Raw genomic sequence first — 24893 nt, 5'->3', positions numbered from 1 at the left:
GCTTCTTAGAAATGCAAATTCTTGGAATGAGAATCTGCATCTCAACAAGCACTCCAGGTGATTTGTATGGACTTTAAGAAGCACTAGTCTGGAGGGTATATTCAAATTCTTTTCTCAGTGAATCTTAGTTTTGAATATTCTTATAAGGTACACATTTCTAATTTGTATACATTTTTAATACTTTTTTAATGAGTCGATATGCTTCCAGGTCTCTGTCACCCCTTTTTAAAAAGTAACTCGTTTTTTCTAGTTATAAAGCATGACTTGTTTATACTGAAAAACTAGAAACTACAAAAATAAGAAAAAAGCCACTTGTCATCCCGTCAGCTAGAGATAACTACTATTAACATTTTTGGGTGTTTATCCTTTTGGTATCTAAAATATTGTTCATTTCTTAATAATACATAAATTTTTACAAAAAAATTCATACAGTAGCATATAAAATAAGGTCCCTGTAACTACTTCCCAAAATGCAGTCCCTGCTTGAGCCACTCATAAGGTGAAGAACATTTGGGTTGTTTCCAGTTTTGGCATTTATGAATACAGTTGCTATAAACTGGCTTCTAGGTTTTGGAGTAAATACACAGGAGTGGGATCGCTATTAAAAAACATCTTTTAAAAAAAAGAAACATCTTTTTTTTTTTTTAATACTGCATTGTACCTCAGGACTTGAATATACATGAAGATAGATTTATTCATTCAATCAGCAAATACTAGATATTTACACTGCATTAGGCCATAAGAATATAGTGAACCTAGTGTTGGTCAGTATTGGACCCAGTCCTCATAGAGTTTGTTTTTAATCGAATCCCTATTAATAGACATTGAAGTTATTTCCGATTTATCATAAATGTGTTTTAAAATTTCAGTTCGGGGGCAGCCCCAGTGGCTTAGCGGTTTAGCGCCGCCTTCAGCCCAGGGTGTGATCCTGGAGACCCGAGATTGAGTCCCACATCGGGCTCCCCGCACAGGGCCTGCTTCTCCCTCTGCCTGTGTCTCTGCGCCTCTCTCTCTCTCTCTGTCTCTAATAAATAAATAAAATCTTAAAAAAAAATTCAGTTCGGTCATGACGGATCATCTGCTATTTGCCCAAAATTTTCCTAGGAGTTTTCAAAGAAAATAATGAGTAATGAGGCAGTAGTCTTGGTTGGACGAATCACTGAACTCTGACCACTGAGCTCTAGTCCCAGGCAGGTGTCGCAGGTTAACTCTAGGTTAATGTGGAGAACCTGAGATTATCCTTCATCCTCCTAAGCCAGTGGTCTTCAAACTTCAGCTTACATCAGGACCACGTGAATGGTTTGTTAAACCACAGATTTCTGGGTCCCACTTCCGATTTAGTAGGTCTGGGATTGGGCCCAATAATTTGCATCTTTAACAAGTTCCCAGGTGAGGCTAATGCTGCTGGTCCCAGGAACATAACTTGCGAACAGCCCCCTGCTATTTCTGGGAGTTTCTGACTCTGATATCATAATTTGGACTCTCCTTCACCAGCAGTTAGAATTCAGAGATCTAGAAGTAGCTAGCTATCTTTACAGTTACTAGAGAAGTTATGGATGCAGAAAAAACTTTCATGCACCTAGAAGCTCCTGGTAGGATCCCCTGATGATTCCAGTTCCTCGCATTTTATTTCTATTCCTCTTACTACCTTCATGCAGGCTCTTCTCTGGGTTGCACTGGTTGGTGGGAGAACTTATCCTTTAGCACTCTCAACATCACTGGTCAGCAGGGAGGGGCTTCACACTTGAAGAGTTCTTCTGAAACAGTGTCTTGATATCAAGCTCCAGAGTTTACTCATCCGGGTTAGAGAAGATTGGGTTTCTAGCTGCAGGAGCCTTCTTCTGAGAGAAGCAGGCCGTTCTCATGAGATTTCAGAAGAGCTGGGAAGGGACAGGCTTACTCTGGATTTGGGGAGGGGGTGGTGGTGGTGTTGGAGGAGATCTTGAGAAAATGAGCTACCTCTTGGAGTTTCAAGGGTCCAGGTCCCATGGGCAGAGGAGCCAGAGTTCTTAGGGTTGCTGGTGAGTATAAAGCTAACTGCAGAGAAGCCTTCTTGGTATTTTCTCCTTAGCTTTGTGGACAGGTTTAAATAAGGGATCTGTATGTAGTCCAACTCGCTCATAGCAGGGTTGAATGTAGTTTTACCGTTCACTAGCTCCATCACTAAGGTTCTTAGGAAATTTTCTCATCTGTAAAATGTAGACAATACCTCTGTCCTCAGGGTTACTGTGGGGATTCCTACAGTAACATGTAAAGGACCTCATTACTGTGCTACTTAACCCACAGTAGGCCCCTCCTTATCTGATGGGAGCATGGGTCAGTAGTGAGGCTATGGTTACCATGCTGCAGGACCTTTGGTGGACACATCACAAAGTATGCCTGGTTCCTTCTGTACTTAGGAAAGAACAATGCCTGGCATTGCTCCCTCTGGAAAATGAAGCTAGCTAATGTTGGGGGCCTGCTATCAAGCACTCACAAGCATAACATGGAACCTAACAGCTGAGAGGGTAACAGTCCTACTGCACTTTTAGAGACTTTGCAGGATCTAGGGTGACTATTCACAGAAGAACTAGGGCTAATTCATTTCAATCATTCATTTCACTACCTTAGTAGGTTAAGTGGCTATCTCTGGCTCACAGACAATTGTAATGTTTGGAGTTCCTAACTCTGAGCTGGCCTTGTTTTCAGCTATTTCCCACTTTCTGGATCTTCACCCTGTTGCTCTACCCATAAAGCACTTGCTTTATTTCCCTTTTTATTTCAGTTTGCAAACAAAATGGAAAGAAGTTGATGAACACAGTTTTGTGGCTCCAAGTTCTTGCTTAGGGAAGGGTTTTGGAAGAGTAAGAATTTAAGGTCAATTTGGAAGTGTGAGTATAGGATGGCATGACTAAAGCATCAGAGCACATCTTTCTTTGTCATTCCCAGATACTCTAAAAGGTTAATAATATTTATAGGTTCACTACAAACATTATTGCAACAGTCTGATTTATTGGCAAGTTAATACTTTGTTTATATTCTAATTTTCTGTTTTAGTATTCAGGAATTTTTTCTTATTGTCTTAGGTATATCTCAGCAGTGAAAATAATTTTCTCCTATGTCAGAAACTTAAAGAAGAAAATCAGAAGCCTACTTTTAAAAGTCTGCAACATGTATACTTTAGATACAACATGGAGTATTGTATCCATACAAATAAAGGAAGATAAGCCTTCCTTATAAAGGAAGGTTTCTTTCTTTTTTTTTTTAAGCAAGCATTTTTAATTTTTGTAGCAAGAGTGTGCTCCAAGAGGGGAAGCAAGAAGGAGAATATTTTAAAAAAGATTTTATTTGTTTTGAGAGAGAGTGCCAGTGCGGGGAGGGGAAGGAGGTGAGGGAGACAGAGAATCCCAAGCAGACTCCCCGCTGAGCACAGAGCCCAACACAGGGCTTGTTCTCATGACCGTGAGGTCATGACCTGAGCCGAAATCAAGAGTTGTATGCTTAACTAACTGAGCCAACCAGGAAACCCCTTTTAATTTTTCTTTAAAAGCAAAAATGCCTTTAAAAAAGACAAAAAAATGGGGCTCCTGAGTGGCTCAGTTGGTTAAGTGTCTGCCTTCAGTGCAGGTTAGGATCCCAGAGACCTAAGACCACAGGGAGCCTCTGCTTCTTCCTCTGCCTGCTACTCCCTCTGCTTGTGCTTGCTCTGTCAAATAAATAAACAAAATCTTTTTAAAAAAGGCACACCAAAAACTCAACTAGCTGAAGAAAAGGTAAATAATTTCAGAATGGTATGTACAGAATGCACTCCTATCCCTACACCCTCTTACTGTCAGAGTTCCCATGGTTTTGCTGGGAGAATCAAAACACATTATGGATGTGAATCTCCATCACAGGACCTTGACTCTCCACTTTTCTGTCCCCCATACTTAGTAAAAGGGAAGATGGGTAGCAGTTGTTCTGTAGTATTCCAATTGCAAGAAAGGCATTATCTCATTGAAACAATGTTAAAAGAGGTGCATGGGCTTCACTTAATGCGAATTAGATAAATTACTGAGTGTTGGCCTGAATAGCAAAGTCATTTTAAGATTATTTCTATGAAGATCATATTTGTAGGTCCAAAAATTGGTTGACCATCAACAAATATTTGAAATAACAATCTGTCATAGGCTGGGAAATGGTTGGATATTTTTAAAAATTTGATTTATATGAATTCTTTCAAGTGTGCATTAAGCTACAACTATTCGGGGTTCTTGAACATCTGTTGTATTAATAAGTGAAACACCTATATTAATATATCACTTAAAGCTCAAACATAACTTGGGGGTTAATTATACTGCTTGTTCTACTTAAGTCTGTTTGAAATTTTTTAATTTTTTATATTAAAAAAGACTAAAAAAAAAAAAAAAAACAAAAAAACCACCAAACCCTTCAGATGTAAATGTCAAAATTCCCAAAGGATTAACCAAGGGGAAAATTGGGAGGCAATATAAAAACTCCTAAGAAGAAGTATATACTTGGGACACCTGGTGGCTCAGTGGTTGAGTGTCTGCCTTCGGCTGAGAGTGTGATCCTGGGGTCCTGGGATCCAGTCCCACATCGGGCTCCTTGTGGGGAGCCTATGTCTCTGCATCTCTCTCTCTCTCTCTCTGGGGAGCTTATGTCTCTGCATCTCTCTCTCTCTCTCTCTCTCTGTCTCTCATGAATAAATACAGAAAATCTTTATTTTTTTAAATAAAATTATTTAAATAAAAAAGTAAATACCTGAATTTTTTAATATTTAAAATTTTTTTTTTAAAAAACTTAAATTTTTAATTGCAACCATTGTATAGACAGCAAACCAGCTATCAAAACACTGAAAACATTTCAAATAATGGACCTATTTTAAAGCCTCCAAATCTCACGTTACTGTTGTTTATAATTAAGAATATCTTTCAATATCTTTTCATTGTAAAAAAATCATTGCAATTAATATAAAAAGAGGAAAATTAGATTCAGAGTTTAAGCATGTTTTAACCACATTTATCTCTTTAAAATGTAGCTTAATACAAGTTGATTAGACTTCCTAAGATATAATATTAAATTCAGAGTTAAAACATTTACTCTTTAGCTATCTCTAGTCACCTAATTTTCTGTAATATCCTTTCATATCCTTTATAAACAAAATATTTTAAAGACCTACAATGGCATGATATAAAAGAGCAATAATTACAGTAGACAAAATAATAAATGAAATATGATATGCCGTCTGCTATATACCTATGAGTTTTACAGAATAATCATTACAACAGATGTCCTTAGAGAACAAAAGAGAATGAGAAAATATACAGGTAGAGGAAGGCATGGAAGATATTTTCTGTTATCTTCTACTGTGTGGTCTCTAGCTGCACCGTTCTTTAAACAAAAAAAGGTCTCCGCAAGGGCAGGTCCTGTTTCAAATGTCCCCTTACCCTTCTGACTAGAGAATAATGTGTTTGTGTAGGATATGATTACACCAGACAAGGCTGTGAACACATGTGACTTACTCAATGATCCTATTCTGCTTCCTTTTAAAGATAAAGAATGCATTTAAGTCGATTGTGTATGAGACTCTAGTAATTCCTTAGAAGGCTCCATTCGAACAGAGAATATTACCTTATTTTCAAACATTAAGAGCATAACCATTTCCTGCATTTTAATTTTCTTTCCAGAAGATACGAATTAATACTTTCATTTATTTTGAAAGAGAAAAATATGACACATGTAATTACTTCAAAATAGTTTTAATTTTTCTTTGTATAAGCAAAATAGCGGCATAGAACATTTACTTTTCAAAAATATTTATATACAAATAACTGTGTAAGAAAGAAAAAAAACGACTAAAGACAACATGACCACCAACACAACAGCTCCTAACAGTAGGCCAGGTCAGGGTGCAGATATCATGAAAACAAGCTGCTCACATTCCCAGAACCACAGTCCCCTGGGAGGAATCTTGTCCTGTGTAACTCGCTGGGTGGTGGAGCCCAGAGGAATTAACTCAAACTATGAAAATCCCAATGCATGGTCACCTATGGGGAAATGAGGAGACAGATAGGACTTGAGCATAATTATTTTCTTGTAGTAACAGTAAAGAAAACAGCCTTAAATGGTAAAGATTTTGTGGGCTTCATCTTTAACAGGTAGCTAGCTGATTGTCTATATATTTACCAAAGATAGCATTTGTTAGCTATGGTGGAAAACATACTATGTATGCTTGCCATTTGTCTTTAATATTCTCCAGAGCACTCACATTTACTGATTATAGATGTGTGGAAAGTAGTATTTATTTACTTAAAGATTTTATTTGAGAGAGAGCAGGAGGGAGAAAGAGTGTGTGTGCACAAACAGGGGTTGGGGAGAGAGGTAGAAGCTGACTCCCCACTGAGCAGGGAGCCAGCCCCACATGGGACTCGATCCCAGGACCTTACTCCACTGAGCCACTTGGGCACTGGGAAAGTGGTGTTTAAAATAAAAAAACATAGCCAACATTTGACGGTTTACTGTGTATTAGACATACTGTTCTAGGTACTTCATCTGGTTTGTCTCACCTAATTTCCACAATAACCCTATGAAGTAAGAACTATTATTATTTCTATTTTACAAAGAGCTAAGGCACAGGGAAATTAAAGATCAAACAAAGAGATTCAAGACCAGGTGCCTTGTCTGCAGAGCTCTTGCTTTTAATTTAGCTCCAGTGCTGTAATGTGAAATTGGATTTTTAAACCCCCATTATCACACAAAACTATTCTTCCAAGATTGTAAATTCCATTTCTTTGTGAACTTCCACCTCTTAATACTTCTCTGACTCACTGTTCACCTTCTGTCTCCCAATTCACTTTCTGGTTTCACCTGCTTCCCTATATAATCTGGATCCCCCATCGTTTCAATTATACCCCAAACTCCTGCCCCAATCTCTTCTACTGAAGTCAGACCAAGGTGGTCGCCTGCACCAGCAATCTCTGTTACTACTACTGCTTCCTAGCAGTGTAACATTACAGTTGATTTAATCCAAGAAAAAGTCATGCTTCCTGTTGCTAAGTGGGCCTTCAATGCTGCTCAGCAATCCTTTGACATCTCGCAGTATCCATAGCAGCTGTTCCCAACTTCTTCCAGGATTAAATCCCCAAATGCACCCATCTATCCCTTTGTAGATTATCTTACTATGAATTTACTTAAAACTTAACCAAAGGAGGGTTGCCAGATAAGATACAGGATGCCCAGTTAAATTTGAGTTTCAAATAAACAAGGAATCATATTTTAGTATGTCTCAAATATTGCACTACAGAAATATCTAGCATTTAAAATAATAAACTCCAGCAAACTATGTACTGAGAGTCTACCAAATACTGTACAGAACATACTTAACGCTAAAAATGTATTCACTGCTTACCTGAAGTTCAAATTTTACTAGACATCCTGCATTTTAATTTGCTAAATCTAATCCAACCAAATTCCCTTCTTTCCATTCCCAGAGGTATCCTTCCTTTTTTCAAAGGTTAATTCTCTGAGCTATGGTACAGATCTCTCTTCTTGGCTCACTTTCTTCTTTGTTCTACATGTTTCTTCCCTTTTACTTTCAAGCATGCTCAGGCCATTCCTACTATGGTATGCATGATCCCAATTCTATACCCCTCCATGAGCCCACCCTCACCCTTTGCCATGTCACTTTGCCATTTCTCTGCAAAGGTAAATTCTATTTCCCCACCCCTTAAAACTGCCACATAACCTGATCTGGCCAACAGAATGAGGCAGAAGTGTCAGTTTGTCAGTTTGGAGTCAAGGATTCAAGGGACCTTGTATGTTTTTGCTTGTTCTCTTAAAATTCTTCTTTCATCTCCATGGGAAGAGATGCCTAGCTAAGCCAGACAGGAGGAGGATGACCTGTGGAATAGAGTCCAGTGTGGAACAAAGCTCTCCAGTGGCCTTATAGATGCACAGGCAAGCCCTGCTGAGATCAGCCAACCCTCAGACACGAGCCATGATAATAACTACAGTCTTAAGCCTCTGAGTTTTCAACTGTTTGCTATGCAGCAAAAGCTAACTGAAATATCTACCCTGAGAAAGCTCTTCTTGACCTTATTATCCTTTCTTTCTTGCACTCCCAAACTGCTGCAAAAAGTATCTTTTATTTTGCCTGTGTTCTCTCATCACTTATTCTTGTTATCTGTATCACTCCTCTTGACACCAAAAACCTCCTAACAGGGACTCCTATAGCTGTAACTCTACGCTTATCCATCCTGACCTCTGTATAGCACTTGAAACTGTAGATCACCTGAAACCTGTTACATTTCCCCCTCCCTGATTGTACAGCACTAGTCTCAATTTCTTTGATTGTTTCATCTATTATCAGGGGCTTATTCTCTCTTCTATTCTTGAAGTTTATTCATTCCTTCAATAGCAATTGAAGGAATTTAATTATATTGACTCACACATCTTTATCTCCAACCCAAATCTCCCTTCTAGTTAAGTTGGTTCTCAAACTTCACTGGCATTAGAATCACCTGGAGGGCTTACTAATGTTCAGATTGTTAGGGTCCCACTGCTGGAGTTTCATATTCAGTAAATCTGGAGTGAAGCCTAAGAATTTACATTATTAGTTCTCAGGTGATGCTGATGCATGACTTTGAGAACCACTCTTCTAGTTTCATATTTCCTACTACCTAACAATTGCTTCCTGATTATCCACAGGTGACTCAGACATTGCATACAGTGTCAATTAGGGTGGGTTTTTGTTGTAGTGTTGTTTGTTTTTAATTGTAAGCCCTAGGAACCAATTTGGGCTAGCTAAATAAAGCAAAACCAAAAATTTATCAGGGAGCTCAGGGAATCCATGTGAAGGCTGGTGAACCATGTTCCAAATAAGGAAACTAGAAAACAGACTACTTGACAATAGGAGCATTACCTCTAATCTGAAAAAGTGAACAGTTTCTTGTGTTTTTGAGTCCCTCCATTCAAGATTCAATTCCAGGAACACCTGGTAGCTCTGTCATTTGAGCGTCCCACTCTTGATTTTGGCCGGGGTCATGATCTCAGGGTCCTGGGATCAAGCCCAGTGTCCTCCTGGGCACTTAGCTGGGAGTCTGCTTGAGGAGTCTCTCTCCCTCTGCTCCCACCACCACCCTCAAATCACTCTCTTTCTCAAAAAAAAAAAAAAAACAAAAACAAAAACAAAAAAATCAGTTCTAAATGAGAGTCCCCTACCCATCCCTTAGTTGAACCAGGGCAGGGATAGAAAGGGTTATAGTGGAAGTAGCCACCAATGATTGCTCTTGTTTCATACTCTCTTTGTTCAGGCCCTCACAATGAAGCACGTGGATTACTACAACAACCTCTTAACTGGTTTTCTTGCTCCTAATCTAACCTCCAATTCATTCCCCACATCATCTTCAGTTATCTCTTTAAAACACATGTCATTTTCTTCTTTGCCTTGTCTGGTAGTGTTCCTGTCTTATCTTGTTTTAAGTAATAAATTGCTTTTCTTTATGTGCAAGTGGATGGGATACTTTTGCCTTAGCAGACTCATGAAATGGGAAAGTAGTTTTAGAAGGTAGGTAATATATCTCATTGTTTTTTTTTTTTTTTTTAATTTATGATAGTCACACACACAGAGAGAGAGAGAGAGGCAGAGACACAGGCAGAGGGAGAAGCAGGCTCCATGCACCGGGAGACCGACGTGGGATTCGATCCCGGGTCTCCAGGATCACGCCCTGGGCCAAAGGCAGGCGCCAAACTGCTGCGCCACCCAGGGATCCCTATATCTCATTGTTATTATTATTATTATTATTTTTTTATATCTCATTGTTAAATGAGGACCTATCCCTTGGTAACCGGCAAGGGTCAGAAGTGGTCCCAAAATAGAGACTCCTCTAGGAGCCTTTAAAAGATCAATGTCTCGGGATCCCTGGGTGGCGCAGCGGTTTGGCGCCTGCCTTTGGCCCAGGGCGCGATCCTGGAGACCCGGGATCGAATCCCACGTCGGGCTCCCGGTGCATGGAGCCTGCTTCTCCCTCTGCCTGTGTCTCTGCCTGTCTCTCTCTCTCTCTGTCTATCATAAATAAATAAAAATAAAAATAAAAGATCAATGTCTCACTAGATTGAACACCCCTGCATGACGAGGAGTTAATCTTTATTGCATCACCAGCACCTCAATCACAGCAGGCACTTAATGAAATGAATATAGTCATCTCCAGGCCCTCCCTACTTTAGATTACTGTATTAGTCTCCTAACTGATTGCCTGGTCTGCAGTCTCTGCCTATCTTCTCACTACCAACATTTTCCTGTATATCACTGTTTAAATCAAGCCAATTATTATTTCTTGCTCAAAACTTTCTGATTTCACAGTATGTTTGCCAACTCTAAATTCTCTATACTCAAAGCCTTCCATAATCTGGTTCCAACCAGTTTTTTTTTAGGCTTTCTTCCATTTTTACTTATACTGCAAGCAATCTAGATAAATAAGATTCTTAAAACATAACTTACTTTTTCTGTTCCTGTTGCTTTGATTCTACTTTTCGGAATGCCTTTCTCCCATGGTGTTTATCCCACCCTACCTTCAAGTCTATTAACTTAACCTATCAGTATTCTCAATCTTTTTAAATCTATGACCCACCACCCCAGGTTCTTTTGGTCATGTCCCTTTATACTCTATATCCCTAACTCCCTGATTAGAAATCTTTCTATTTGGAGCTTTTTGTTTTTTTAAAGATTTTATTTATTCATTCATGACAGACACACACAGACACAGAGAGGCAGAGACACAGGCAGAGGGAAAAGCAGGCTCCATGCAGGGAGCCCAACGCAGGACTGGATCCCAGGTCTCCAGGATCAGGCCCCGGGCTGAAGGTGGTGCCAAACCATTGAGCCACAGGGGCTGCCCTATTTGTAGCTTTTGGATGCCTGGGTGCCTCAGTCAGTTAACGGTCCAACTCTTGCTCTTAGCTCAGGCCTTGAGCTCAAGGTTGTGAGTTCAAGCCCTACATTGGGTTCCATGCTAGGCATGGAGCCTACAGAAAGGCTTGCTGAAGGAAATCTTTCTATTTGAAGCTTTTGTTAATTGATGTCTTGCATGTACACATACTTCATAAAAGTTGAACACATACTATCTTAAATTATCACAATATACTTTTTATTTGTCCAACCAGATTTTTAGGGGGGTTTCTATCACTAATTAATCTTCTCTATTCCTCCAGAAACTACTCTGGTGGTTTACACATAGTACTGATGAATGAAATCTGTTAAATAGATGAATAATCAGATGTTTATAATATGAGGCTAGTATTTGGGACTGGTCTCCTCGAGCCAGCAGCCAATGGCTGTGCTAGGAATTCCAGAACTGCTAGAATCAAGGGGTATAAATCTTGGTAGCTTGGAAGTAGGAGAGTCTAAACCAAAGATGATCAGATTGAGCACAGAGTCAAGTACCAAGAAACCAAAAATAAGCATTAAGTAAAAAGATCCAAAGGCCAAACCTGAGATGAAGTGTAGAACAAAGGGTTTAGAATCAGGCAAAGACACAGTATAAGCAAAAGTAGTTTACTGATAGGTTGATGGGGATCTGGAATGGTAGACTTCCTTTAGGGCCTTGTGCACAGCATTTATAGAATCAAAATGAGTGGTTTATTAATAAAATGGAGTTGCCTAAGACTCAGAAGTTGGGTGGGCAGCCATTTATCATTTCTTTTTTTTTTCCATTTATCATTTCTAGCAAAGAAATAAATGTCTAATAGCAAACATAGTGAAATATAAATAGGCCTGCTTTGAGAGGTAGATTTCATTTGAGCTCCATTTTCTTTTTCTGCTCTGTCATCTTAATGTTTCACATTTGTATAAGTTCACAACCAAGTTCTAATGCATTTTTTAATTCCTCTATATTATGGATAAATAAAAACATATTTTAGGAGATATAATATCATAGTACCTAATACTGAAGACAAAAACTCAGAATTTGTTTTTGCTTTATTTTTAGACTTTCAATTTACCAATCAATAAAGCTACACAGTAAGAACACTATACCTAATAACCACTGAACTTTTTTTTTTACATTAACTGTTTATAGACTGGAAAATTCAAAGAATAGTTTACAAAGGTTTTTTGTTTTGTTTTTAAAAAACTTAAAACAGGGCACCTGGGTGGCTTAGTTGGTTAAGCGTCCAACCCTTGATTTCGGCTCAGGTCATTATCTCAGGGTAATGAGGTTGGCCCCAGGTCAGGCCCCGTTACCAGCTCCCTGCTCAAGAGTCGAGTCTGTTTGTCCCTTTCCCTCTGCTCCTCCCCTGGTTCACACATGCACGTGTGCATGCTCTCTTACTTGCTCATGCTCTCTCTCAAATAAATTAAATTTTTTAAAAATTTAAAAACTTAAGATGTAAAATAAAAAATCCTACTTATATAAAATGCATATTTTATTATTGAGAGCTGTACAAAATTTAATTCCCACAGCTACCTTTCCCAATAAAGCATTTGTTTGTTTTCAATCTGTGAGGTTGGGTTAAGCAGTTCTCTGCCACACACACAGTGTTTTCCTTGTACTAATTGGCAGCAAGTATTGTGCCAAAGTGCAAGTATTGTGGACAAAGACTAATGTCCACATGAAAAGCACAGCAAAATTCACTTTAAATCTTATTGTAAATGTGCAATAGTCCTTTGCATGAATTGTACAATAGATTTTGCTATTTTGAATTAAAAAATGAGTAAAGTACACTTTTCAAGTCTATATTATTCTTCCTGATAGTACTGAGAGGAGGATAAACTCCCATATTCCGCGAAAAGTTAATATATTTGGCAGGTCACATGGAAGAATAGGAAGATCACTTACCAAGCAGCTAGGTGACCTTGATACTACCTATTCTGTGGGGTCTTAGTCAAGTCATTCATTTATTCTAAGTCTCACTCTCCTTATCATAAAATATAAAGACTTGAATTATTTCAGTGTTTCTTGCAAGGAAGACTGCATTGGGATTGCCTGTGGACATTTTATTTTGACTTGGTAGATGTGAGAAGGGAGAGCCTGGGTAACTTGCAGCTTTACAATACTTCATAAGTGACTCTGATGCATAGTACTGGTTAAAAACCAATGGTCTAAATAATTTCTTGAGTCTTTTGCAATTCTAAAAGTCTACTTTTTATATCCAATCAATGGAATTTTAATAGCTTCTAGCTTTCATCATTAGTCTCTTCTTGTAATGAATAAATGTATTTTAGGAAATAGAGAAGCTGCCTCTAAATTATGAATAATAGCTTAACAGTTTCTGAGTGCTTACCAGTTCTAAAGTATTAACTCATTTAATATATGTAATTCAATCCTCCAACACTGAGTGGTGGGTACTCGTATTATCATCTATATAACACAGACGGGAAAAATGAGGCACAGAGAGTAATTTGCCCAAAGTTACATAGCAGGCAAGTAGCGAAACTGGGTGTAGAGGCTACACCCTTAACCAGTATGCTACTGCCATTCAATATATGTGACACACCTGCAAACAGCACCCTGCACTGCTTCACAGTTGAGGGGCACTGCTTTCTCTGTTACTTTAGGAAAAAAGCAGCATCTGTTTCTAGAAAATGTGTGGAAGCTGAAATGAGGGAAGCGGGAAGCTGGACATGCAAGAATGAAATGACCCAAGGGAGCTGAGCCTAAGGCCCAGGCCCTGAGTTACAACAACTAAAGACTACTTAGACTCACAAAAGCCCCCTAAAAAGGGTAATCATCCCTAGGAGTGATTTTCCTTTGGTTGTCACTACATTCAGTAATGTTTGAGACATGTTCTTTTTGACGGATCAAATAGTAATTTAAAAAACATTAGAAATTTACCTTGTTGGGTGAACTAGGCCCAAACTATAAAGTTAAAACAGGAAAGTACAAAAGCTTATGTTAGAGACTCAGAGGGTAACAACATTTGAAATTATCCAGCCTATTACTAATTTTGGGTATACAAAGGAGAATTTGTAACAACTGTACCTTGGCATATGGAGTAGAGTCTAGTGCATTATAAGGATAACCTTCCCTTCTCTTCCCAATAATACGAACAGAGTGACCTAACTGGTCTGTGTTCCTGAATGTACAATGTTAAATGCCCACCTACATAGCAGTGCTATTTTTTCTAACTGGGTGCACTTAGCAATCTGGGTTTGGGCACCCAGTTAGAGCTGGTGTTTTGCCAGATTAGTGACGGCAGGGCAAGCAGGGCAAAGGTGATGTGGTTTCTGGCAAGAGAGTGGTAAAGTAATTTAAAATAGAATGCAGAAAAATAAAAAAATCAAAGGAAGTGAAGGCAGGAGAAGGCTGATAAGGAGAAAAAAAGAGAAGTATGGATTGGAGGTCCCACATCAGAGAAATCTGAGAGGGACAAAAAACTGACATCGAGAAAGGAAGAGCACTGGAGACATTAGGGAAGTGAGAATGATGTATTGGGAGGAACTGAGTGGAGAGCCAGGATGCATGTTGTGGCTGGAGAAGGTGAAGTCTGCATTTATGGAGTTAGAGGTGAAACAGATTGGGTGTATGACAAGATCTAGGGTGTGGCAAGAGAAATGAGTGGCTAAGATCTCTGGAGATGAGATGGTCAAGGAACTCTGGTGGATGGTATTGTGTCTACTTTGGTAATGAATTCACTCAGAATGAGGGTAGCAGTTAAGGAAAACAGGAAGACTGTAAGCCATGCATCAGTCTTTAATAATTTGAGTCTTTGGATATGCTTAGTATAGGGGGCTGGATATTTTAGAAAGGGGATCCTTCCCTCCCTTATCTATGAGTTTTCAGTCTAAAAACAGTTCATACTAATGCAGAAGCAAGCAGGCTTAAGAAAAATGAGTAATGTTTCCCTTCATTCTTAAGACTGATCTTTGCTCCACTTTTCTGACTTGGTAAGAACCTGTATTTCACATTTTCATCTTAGGGCTAGCTTAGTATTTTTGCTAAAGTTGAATAGAGAATGAAATTATTGCTAATTCAGGCAAGAAAAATCTCAGCTCCCTGCTCTAATAAATTTGTAAAAGTAAATGTTTAAAAAATAAATTACAACTCAGTTGCCCCAGTTCTGATTTGAAAATATCTGGTGAGACCCTGGGTACAGCTTCCTATTACTTTTTTTTTGTTAAGTGTAAAAAATACATGTTCAAAGGTTTCTTATAATCTTGAAAGAACAGGCTGGCATGCTATTTACTGACAGGCTGACCTTTACACAAAGAACCTCCACCTTCAACAAGCTGAAATTACTGTTACTGATGCCTTCAGAATATGATTGTCTCAGAAAGCGGCATGTTTTGTCCAAGTCATACAGAAGTAGTTAGACAGACACCATTTGGTCACCAAATGGTGCAATGTAGAGGGCAGGGGAAAGTTATTTCTATGGTACCAACCATATGTCTGATACTGTGCAAGGAAAAAAAGGAAATGTCAAGTATGATTCCTAATTTCAAGAAGTTTACAATTTATTGGTCAATTACATAATACTTGAGCCCAGAGCTGTGTCTTACATTATTTAAAATTGCTCACACCATCTAAGATAGGACTTTAGAGATACCAAGTTAATAACAAAACAATACAAAAAGTTTAGAATTAAGTAATAAAATGAGCTTAACATAGGTGAGAGAAAACAGTTGAGCCAGTGTCAATGTAATCTATGAAAAAATCTTGTTCCTATTGTATTTTGAGCAGGTCCTGACATTAGAAGGTCCTTATTCCTACTCACTGAAACCTTTAGGAATAATAATAAAAAAAAAAAAACAGGTCAGCTTTTCCTACAAGTAGAAATTGGAAGGTCAGGCTTATTCTGTGCCAGGGCATCAAGAGTGGATGAGTCCTTACCTGTATCTTTTCCCAGATGGCCAAGGAAACTAATGCTGAGCAATAGCTCTTTTAAGTATGCAAAACTATTGACCAACCTGTTATTGAAACTCTCTCCCTCTTGGATTCTTTAAAAGTACATCATTTCACTGAGGTTCATGTAGCCCTTAGGCTAATATCTCCCAACCAACATATCCTACACATACTGATGGAAGAGGAGGTTAGAGTGTCTGTAAGGTCTTAAACTTCCTGCTACTGCTATGCCTCCTTGATTGTCCCTTCTCAGTCTTTCCTACTGTCACCTCTTCCTCCCGGGAGTACTAGGTTTCACTTTTGTCTTTTCTGAATCTGTCTTTTCACTCTATATTCTTACAATTTCCTCCCTGTCAATCTCCAAGCTTAAGAATGAATCTCTATTCTTGTTCTTTCTATACTTTAGGTCTTCACATAGTTTGTTGCCCCTCCTTTATCTGGATAATTCTTCCTTAAATTTTAAAGTCCTATTCCTTAAGAAGTCTTTGTTCCTTTCCCTAAACTAGGTTAGACAGCTCTGCCATGTGACTTTATTGCATCCTGTCCTTTTCTTTTGAAGGACATCTCATATGATCTGTTTAATGGCTGTCTTGTCCCACATTCAGCCCCACTGATCTAGACACACTCTATGATTGTTGACGAATGCTTTTGCATTTCAATGGCAAAGTTGAGTAGTTGTAAGAAGTTACATAGCCTGAAAACCCCAAATATTTATTATCTGTCCCCTTACAGGAATAGTTTGCCAACTGTTGCATTAGACTATAAGCACCATGAAGACTGAAATCATGCCTGTTGTTCTCATTTCTAAATTCCTAGCACTTCAAGTAATGCCTGACACGTAAGTATTTCTGGACTAATTGTATTTCAATCTCAAGCTATAACCCATCTTGTCAGTAATACAAATGAGATCACATTAATTGGCTTGTGTTTATAACATTTTAATCACTGCTTATCCAGATGATGATTGTAGTATTCTACTCGAGGCTGGGGGGCGGGGGCAGAAATTAACCAAATAATATACAAATGAATAGCTTATTACAACCAGAGCTAAGGGCTAAGGAAAAAAGGAACACTGTACAATTAGAATATGTCATAGAAAACCATAATCAAATATAAAGTTTGGGACGACTTCCTAGAGAAAGTGACCTTTGACCTGAAATTTAAAGAATGAACTAAGTGGGCAAACAGGTGGAGAGAAGGAACATGGCACATTCCAGGGGTTAATGTTGTCAAGTAATAATGAACTATAAAGTAAGTTCCTTGAAAAGTTAAGGGTAGGATCCAAAATGGAACAATTGCTTAGTGGGATATTTCTTACAATGTAAAATTTGAAACACCATGTTATTGGCCTACTCTGGGAAAGTGGTAAACTATCATATGTCCATAGCGCAGTATATTCTGTACCCATTAAAATAATGGATATGAAGAATTTTAATTTGTATGGAAAATGCTTCTCCTATAATGTATAGTAAAAAAAAAAAGTAGGACATTGTTTCCACTAAGTAATATATTTCTAGAAAAATTTTCTAGAAGAAAAATGGACTAAAATGTTAATTATAACTGCCTCTGGGTGAGATTGCAATCCTCTATTTTATGGTTTTCTGTATTTCCTATGCTATGCATTTAAAAACTTTTAAGATTGGAAAAATACATTTTATTGAGAAAATAAAAATAAGTGTTAATCTCTATCTACATATTTGAGAATACTCTTTCCTGAACCCTGGAATGAGGATATGAAATGAGGAGCAAAGCCCAGGGGAGTTCACTATTAATACACAGATTATTAATGGAAGCTTTCCTGGAATGTGATTTAAACTGTAGATATAAAAGTACAGTGAGGACATTGGGGCCAAGGAAAACTACCGTGAGATATGCTGCTTTATATAGACACCTTCCTTCTGAGATTCTGCATCTTATGTTACTTAAATTGGGAACTTAATCTAACCTTACTCCACATGTGTTTGGTGTCTTCCTGCCTAGCCATAATCCATCAGAAATGCTCTGGTTTCAATTCTGGATACATAATTTAAATGAGGGTCCTGGAGAGCTCATGCATCAGCTCTAATATTACTCTATTCTGAAAGCTTCTTTTATTTTTTGTTCCTCAAACATCATCTTTAATTTACAGGCTCATTGGTCTCTCCCTTAAAACTATTACTGATAATTTATGGAAGTGGGTGACTTGAGAGTTGTTTTTAAGAAGTTTTGCTTCTTCCTGTAACTGAAATAAAAAGATAAGAACAGAAATTCTCACCATGATGATTAATTTGACTTCCCTTTAGCTTTGAAAAAAAAAAAAAAAGAAAAGAAACAAAGCCCCATTAAGTTAAAATATATTTTATTAATTACTCAAGCAATACATATTTGTGTGCCTATCTTACACCCAGGCAGGCCCTATGAATCCACTGGGGAAACCTGCATGAAGTCTTTTGAGAGTGCGTAGTTGATAGCAATTGCCTCTAGAGTTTACCAAACAGGGATTCCAAATCCCTTCTTGGGGGGAATGAGTTTCTTTTCCATCCTGGTACCATAGAGACAACACAGTGGATGAAAGGCTGAGTAAAAATTTCCCTTAGACTAGATCAGGGCTTTTCAACTCTGGCACTACTGACATTTTGGGTCAGATAATTCTCTCTGCTATGGGGGCTATCCTATTCATTGTAAGATATTTAGCTGCATCCCAGGACTCCTACCTATTTGATACAGGTAGCAGTCCTTCAGCTGTGATCATCAAAAAGGTCTCCAGACATTTTTACCAAATGTCCTCCAGGGGTGGGGAGGAACAAATAATTTACCTTGACTTTCACTGAATTACCTAGAAAACAAACAAAAAGCAACAAATAATTGAGTAAGAAAGAACATACAAATTTTCCTGGATCACTATGCCCTTCTGCTTATTCTCTAGATTTTAAGTGAATAGAAAGACACTGATAAGACTGTTTCCTACAACAGAAATGACTAGCATATAGACACTACTCAGAAGATTCTCTATAGTAAAGGAGTGAAAGTAATAGATGTGGAATTAGAAGGCTTGGGATCTCACTAAATAGCTTCATTTCTTTGGGCCTCAGTGTCCTGACCTGTAAATTGGAGGTGTCATGGGAAAGCAGTAGAGAAGAGTTGTAAATAAATCTTTAAAATTTTTAATTCAATAAATGTTGAAGACATAGGCTATGTCTTCATATACTAGCCATTATACATGGAGCTAGTATATAAAAACTAAAAAGGCAGGGTCCCTTCCTTCAATGAGATTATAGTCTATCAGAATGATAACCTAATAAACAACCGCAGTAATCTAAGAGTTATAACAGAAGCATATACCAAAAAAAAGTGGAAGCCTAGAAAGAACACCTACATTTTTTTGAGGACATCAGGGAGATCTTTATAAGGGAAGCAGCATTTTAACTAAAACTTGAAAGATGAACAAAAATTTTGGCAAGAGACAAGAAAAGGGAAGATATTCCAGTTAGAAAGGCAAGGCAGAGAAATTTGATGCTTTCTCAAAAAAAAAAAAAAAGTATATTTACAGAACTAAAAGTACTCCAATGGTGCTGAAAGGATATGTGAAAAAGATGAAACAGTCATCTACAATATATGACTATTATATTGTAGATGATAATTTAAAATTTATGTGATAGACCACTCTTGCCATAGTGTAGGAAATAAGTTTGGAGGGAATGAGGCAAAAGGCCAATCAAGTGACTATTGTAATAACAGTCCAACTAAAGGCAGTGAAAGGCTACCGAAGGCCAATTATGTGGACAGCAATGGGAACTATTTAAATATTCAGAGAGGGAATGGGTAAGACTTGAGGTCAGAATGTTGGAGGGATTATAGCTAAGACTGATTGAGGACTTTTTGAAAGTATCCAACAGCTCGTTTAATCCATATTATAAGCCTAACAGGGATGGGAAAACAGGTCAATTTGCTAAAAGTTAATTTGCCAAAGAATCAAGTAGTTAAATTTACCAAATACTTATTTTACAGAAAATTCACCTTGAATTTAACAAACATATTCTTTGGTAAAACTACTTTTTAGTGAATTGGCTTTTGGTAAAATGAATTCCAACCTAAGATAATACTATTATCCTCATTGTATTGAGGAGAAAACTGAGATTGAGCATTAGCAAAGGCAAGGCCAGGTCTATAGAGCTAGAGCTTTTAATCTATAGGGATAAAGGAAATAAATGATCTAGAATATCTTATTTCAACTCTAGTATGTTATGATGTTAATATATATATATATGTTTTTAAGATTTTATTTATTTATTTATTCATGAGAGGGGGGGGCGGGGCGCCGAGACACAGGCAGAGGGAAAAGCAGGCTCCGTGCAGGGAGCCTGACGTGGGACTCAATCCCGGGTCTCCAGGATCAGGCCCTGGGCTGAAGGTGGTGCTAAACCGCTGAGCCACCCGGGCTGCTCCCCACTGATCACTTTTAAACTTTCATCCCAAATACCTGTTTCATCACCAATGCAGACAGTATTGTTTTTCTGACCATAGGAAAAAGGTCACCATAATTCTCTCAGGTATGAGACTTCTGAAATCTTTTAAACTCAACTCTGTTATTTTTTCCTGCCTGGGAATCACTAGCAAAAACTGTACATGACCTTTTTTGGATCTGTAATGACCATGGTTCCCAGCTGCAGACAGTGGAGTACACTCCAGGAGTTCAGTAACTCCTCTTGGAGGGCATTTTTGTCAGAGTAGCATGTAGTGCCCAGGGGCCAGGGATGTTAAATATCCTGCACAATGTAGAACTGCTTCACCTAACACATCAGGAGGAGCCCCTTGAGAAACACTGAGCTCGGGGTCAACTTCATGGGCATGCAAACTGTGCAGTTCTATGGGGCACCGTGCTTGGTTTAGTGTTCTGCAATCGCCATTTTGAAAATCTTCATACTTTTATGTTTGAAAGTTTGTTTAATAAATTAAGTCCAGTGGCACAATGGATCATACAAGCAAGCACAGGAAGCACTGTGTGCCATCTTTTCTTCCTTGCCACCCTATTTGCATATAGTCTTTGTGGTGTGTCATAAACGCAGCATTGATAGACCTATGAGGTGTAGGAACTCAGGGAGTCACAGTGACGACAGGCAAGCATATTACAAAAAGAAGGCAGTAGCATCCTAAAAAATACAAGCGACAGAAGAACCCTATCATATCCCCATATTAGCATTTACGCTGAGAATGATGACATAGAAGGAAGGGGAAAGGTAGGGCAACTCATGGTTTCTTTCCTTTCCCCCCTTCCCTACTCAAATTGTGAGGATGTGTGCCTATCAAGAAGGGAAACAAAAACAGCTGAGTTGATTCTGTGCAGCGTTTACACTGTTCCGATAAGCACAAAATGCATATGCATGTATAAACTAGGAAATATGAACTGTGTAATTTTGGTGAGTCTATGTAGGAGTTAAATGCTTTTATATTTGCATTTATAAATGGCATTGCACAAAATAAAGATGAATGGTAAAATTCATTCTAATTTAAAATTCTAATTTTTCTTGTAATGATGTTTTTTATTTGCTTTTTAATGTCATTCTAAGTCAAGAGAGAGACGACAGAAGAAAGAAAAAGCTTTATATTTTAGTAAGTATAATGGCACCTTTTTCCTGCTTTTTGAACAAGGGGCCTCACATTTTTCCTTTTGCTCTGGGCTCAGCAAATTATGTAGCTGGCCGTGACTGAGCTAGTTTAAGCAGAAATGGATTAAAGGACAGATCTCTGAGCGAACCAGGCTTGGATAATAACACTGCTAGAAACAACATCTAGGAAAAACCAAACCAGAAAGTACCTCATCCCACATCACAGGGCAATTCTAGTGGAAACCCCTTCCAACACCACCTGCCAGTCAGCACCCATGACTCTAAAAATGGATGTGAGAACTCTTCCCCCAGCTACCCAGAACCAAGTATCTCCACCATAAAGTGTTTGCCAGAAAAATCCCATCACCCTGAGTGCAGCTGAGGCATCATGTTGCTTACTTTCATACCTATGTCTCGAATGGGTACATCTGATTGCTGGAAACTAGGTCATATGCACTGATATGCTGAAGGAAACCAGCTACTGATTGTTATCATCTTTTCCAAGTAAGTCCACATTCAGTGAAGTCATTTTTGGTAGCCTGGGAATATTCATACCATGAAGACTGGCTACAACAAATCAGTTGTTCCCCTCCCCCAACCATTAGTAAACATTTACCAGCACACCATCATCTAGCTGCAAGAGAGTCTAGAAACTGTAGTTTTCAATTTTCTAGCTTCTAAAGTTCAGAAAAGCAAGCTAGGAGGGGTTTGGATGAGTGTTGGGTAAGCCATTTTACAGTACCTGCTGAAAGATAATGGTGGCCACTGCCTTCTGTTCTAGATTATAAATTGCTAATAGGCAAATACTGATAGACACTCAACAGTATTGATACAGAAGGTTTGGTGGGCTTTTACCAAAAGCATGACAAGATGAGTCTGGGTCAGTGGACTAGAAGAGATGAAATGTCCATTGATGCTTATGATGGTAGACTAGAAACTAGAAAGTCTGTCTGAGAGGATAAAGTCATCTGTTTTGTCTATCTCTCAAACCACCAGGCAAACAGAAGCCACTGGACAGTAACAACAAAAAAAAGAGATACTTAAGGATACAGAGTTCAATTTTGACATTTCTCTCCTACTGCGTAGATAAGACAATTTCAAATGATTTATTCCTTTTGAATGAGTTAAACTTCTGGATGTCAACTGTATATGATGATACTTTCACATGCCTTACCGCGTATGAGCCTGTACCATCCCTGAGACATTAAAGAAGGAATTACTGTCCATTTCATTGATGAGGAAACCAACTCCAGAAAATGAAATGATCTATCCGAAATCATTTAGCTAATAAATGATGGCTTAAAATTTTCATTTTCTGACTCAGAGTTCCAGAACTCTTTCCTACTTACACATTTGATAGTGATTAATTAGGGAAGTATTGTCAGGTTTTCAATTTCAGCAACAATTTAAACTCAATTACATGCAATGGACAAAATATCCTAATTTCATGCTGCAGATGCTTTTCCCAAGACTGAACACTCTTTCCTTGGTGGGTTGGAAAGATGTGAATTGTGGTTGCAACTGCCTTTTCTTAGTCAATGATGCTGTTTCAAGAAGTAGGGGGAAGGAAACCCTTTTCTAGAAATAAGTAATCCATGAATTTGATGCTTTTACCTTTCCCTAGTTAGGACTAGTATAATTTAAGTATTATGGGTGTACTTGGATTATAACATAGTACAGGGACTCTCAATTTTATAGGACTTTAGAATCATGAGTGCTGAGGGAGGTGGCTAAGACAGATTTCGAGGCCTCATCCCTACAGAGGTGACTTAGTAAGGGCCAAAATATTAAATCAACAACAACAACAACAACAACTCTAGTGCCGTGGAGTATTACGAGAATCACTGGCGTTGTGCATCTGGCATTCAGCTTGCAGAAAAACATCTGTTCTATGAGAAAGTGCATTTTAACACAGTAATGCTATTTTTAAATCCCTTCCGTCGCCTTCTAAAACTTAAATCAATTTGAGATTTGCCTCTTAAAAATATTAGGTAATTTCCTTTATATTAGAAATCTTGCTACCTATGTTTATTATAATCATGCTCTGAGGTTGAAAACTGCAAGCTAATTTACTGTGGTAATCAGCCTCAAATCCCTTGGAGCATAAATTCTTATTAGCAGTACATGTTATGGAATTCGTAGACGCTGCCTACCAGGGGCCTGTCCCCCCACCCCACCTTGGAGCCTCCCGATTTTCCTATTTGAGGAACCACGACGGTTCCAAAGGAGGACCCCTCACACCACTTAAAATACACGGCAACCTACTAAGCCATTAAAACACACCTGTATCCTACGTGAGCGTGACCGATCTCGAATTAGGCTGAAAATGACTGTCCAAAGTCCTCCATTCGGTGCCGTACTTCGAACTGGAAACCACGGTTTCCGCCTCCCACTGCGTCAACCTTTTTGTTGGGAAGAAACCTTCGGGTTTTGTTCTGTGCCTCTCTCGTTCCACGGAGGCGGAAACGGGTCCTGAGAAACCAAATTATTTGCCCAAGGTCACACCCAGTATTTAGTGACCGAGTCAGACAAAAACCCGTCGGTTCCAACAGGAGGGCCAACCCAGCGGCTTGTTACTACCTTTTTTTTTTTTTTCCCCGATTTCACAACTGCATCCCTCCCCACCTTCTTTTTTTTTTTTGGGGGGGGGAGGGGTTGAGTTGTTTTGTGGAACACTTCTTCCCTACCTCCTTTTGCCTTTAGGTAATGGGTAACGGGTGTCCGCGTCTGACGCGGTGACTTTCACGGGGGCTTTACATCTCCGGCCGAACGCTTCTCCGAAAGGCTCTTAATCCTGAATTCCGCCGGGGGAGGGAGGTCACCCAGCGCGGACAAGTGCCTCCTCGGACGCGCACGCGCACACGGACGCGCACACAACCGCGCACGCGCGCGCCAGGGCCGCAGCCTGAGGCGCTGAGGAGAAAACCGACGAAGGATCTGTTCGCGCGGGAGGAGGCCGCCGCGCTGGGAAACCCCGGATCTGCCCGGCCCAGCGAAGCGGAGCCGAGCGGGAACACGTCCCTCCGGGGGGCCGCGCGCAGACACCGCAGCGCCGCGGGAAGGAGGGGGCGCCGCGCCCGCGCGCCCCCGCCCCTCGCGCCGCCCCCGGGCCACGCGCGGAGCCGCCGCGATACCTGAGAAGGGCCGGCTGCGTCCGCCTCCGCCTCCGCCTCCGCCTCCGCGCCCGGCCCCGCCCGCCCTCCCGCGAGGCCGCGGCGGCACGAGATCTGCGCCCCGCCGTCCGCCTCCCGCCTCCCGCCTCCCGCGGGCGGGCTTTCTTACCTTGTAAAAAGCCGTCTCGGCGGCCGCCCCCGCCTCCTCCGCAGGATGTGAAATGGCGGTCGGCTAGGCCAGCGCGAGCGATCCCCGGCCAATCCCGCCGAGCCGCCCGAGCGGCCCCGACCCCCCTCCCGCATCCATGACATCGGCGCTCCGCCGCCCCCCCCCCCACACGCAGGTGGCCGTGCCCACCGGCCGATTCATCGATCCC

At 39.6% G+C, this 24893-nt stretch overlaps 1 long non-coding RNA gene across 4 annotated transcripts; it reads right to left on the bottom strand.

Annotated features, from left to right (window-relative positions):
- Positions 1 to 5731: 5731 nt before the first annotated feature.
- LOC129512963 (uncharacterized) lies at positions 5732 to 24779 on the bottom strand. 4 transcript variants are annotated; one of them, XR_008665118.1, is made up of 4 exons: positions 24686 to 24779; positions 24091 to 24316; positions 18512 to 23875; positions 5732 to 6029 (listed from the first exon to the last, which is right to left on the bottom strand). It is a non-coding gene; the product is annotated as an uncharacterized LOC129512963 (long non-coding RNA). The 4 variants fall into 4 exon arrangements; XR_008665117.1 differs by lacking the exon at positions 24686 to 24779 and having other exon boundaries at positions 18512 to 18633; positions 23687 to 23875; positions 24091 to 24492; XR_008665115.1 differs by lacking the exon at positions 24686 to 24779 and having other exon boundaries at positions 24091 to 24507.
- Between the last annotated feature and the right edge of the window lie 114 nt (positions 24780 to 24893).

Source organism: Nyctereutes procyonoides, unplaced genomic scaffold (genome assembly GCF_905146905.1).
Source record: "Nyctereutes procyonoides isolate TBG_1078 unplaced genomic scaffold, NYPRO_anot_genome, whole genome shotgun sequence".
In the NCBI taxonomy this organism is placed as follows: domain Eukaryota; kingdom Metazoa; phylum Chordata; class Mammalia; order Carnivora; family Canidae; genus Nyctereutes; species Nyctereutes procyonoides.
The sequence above is the reverse complement of the archived record's forward strand: the minus strand, read 5'-3'. Positions and strand labels throughout refer to the sequence as shown.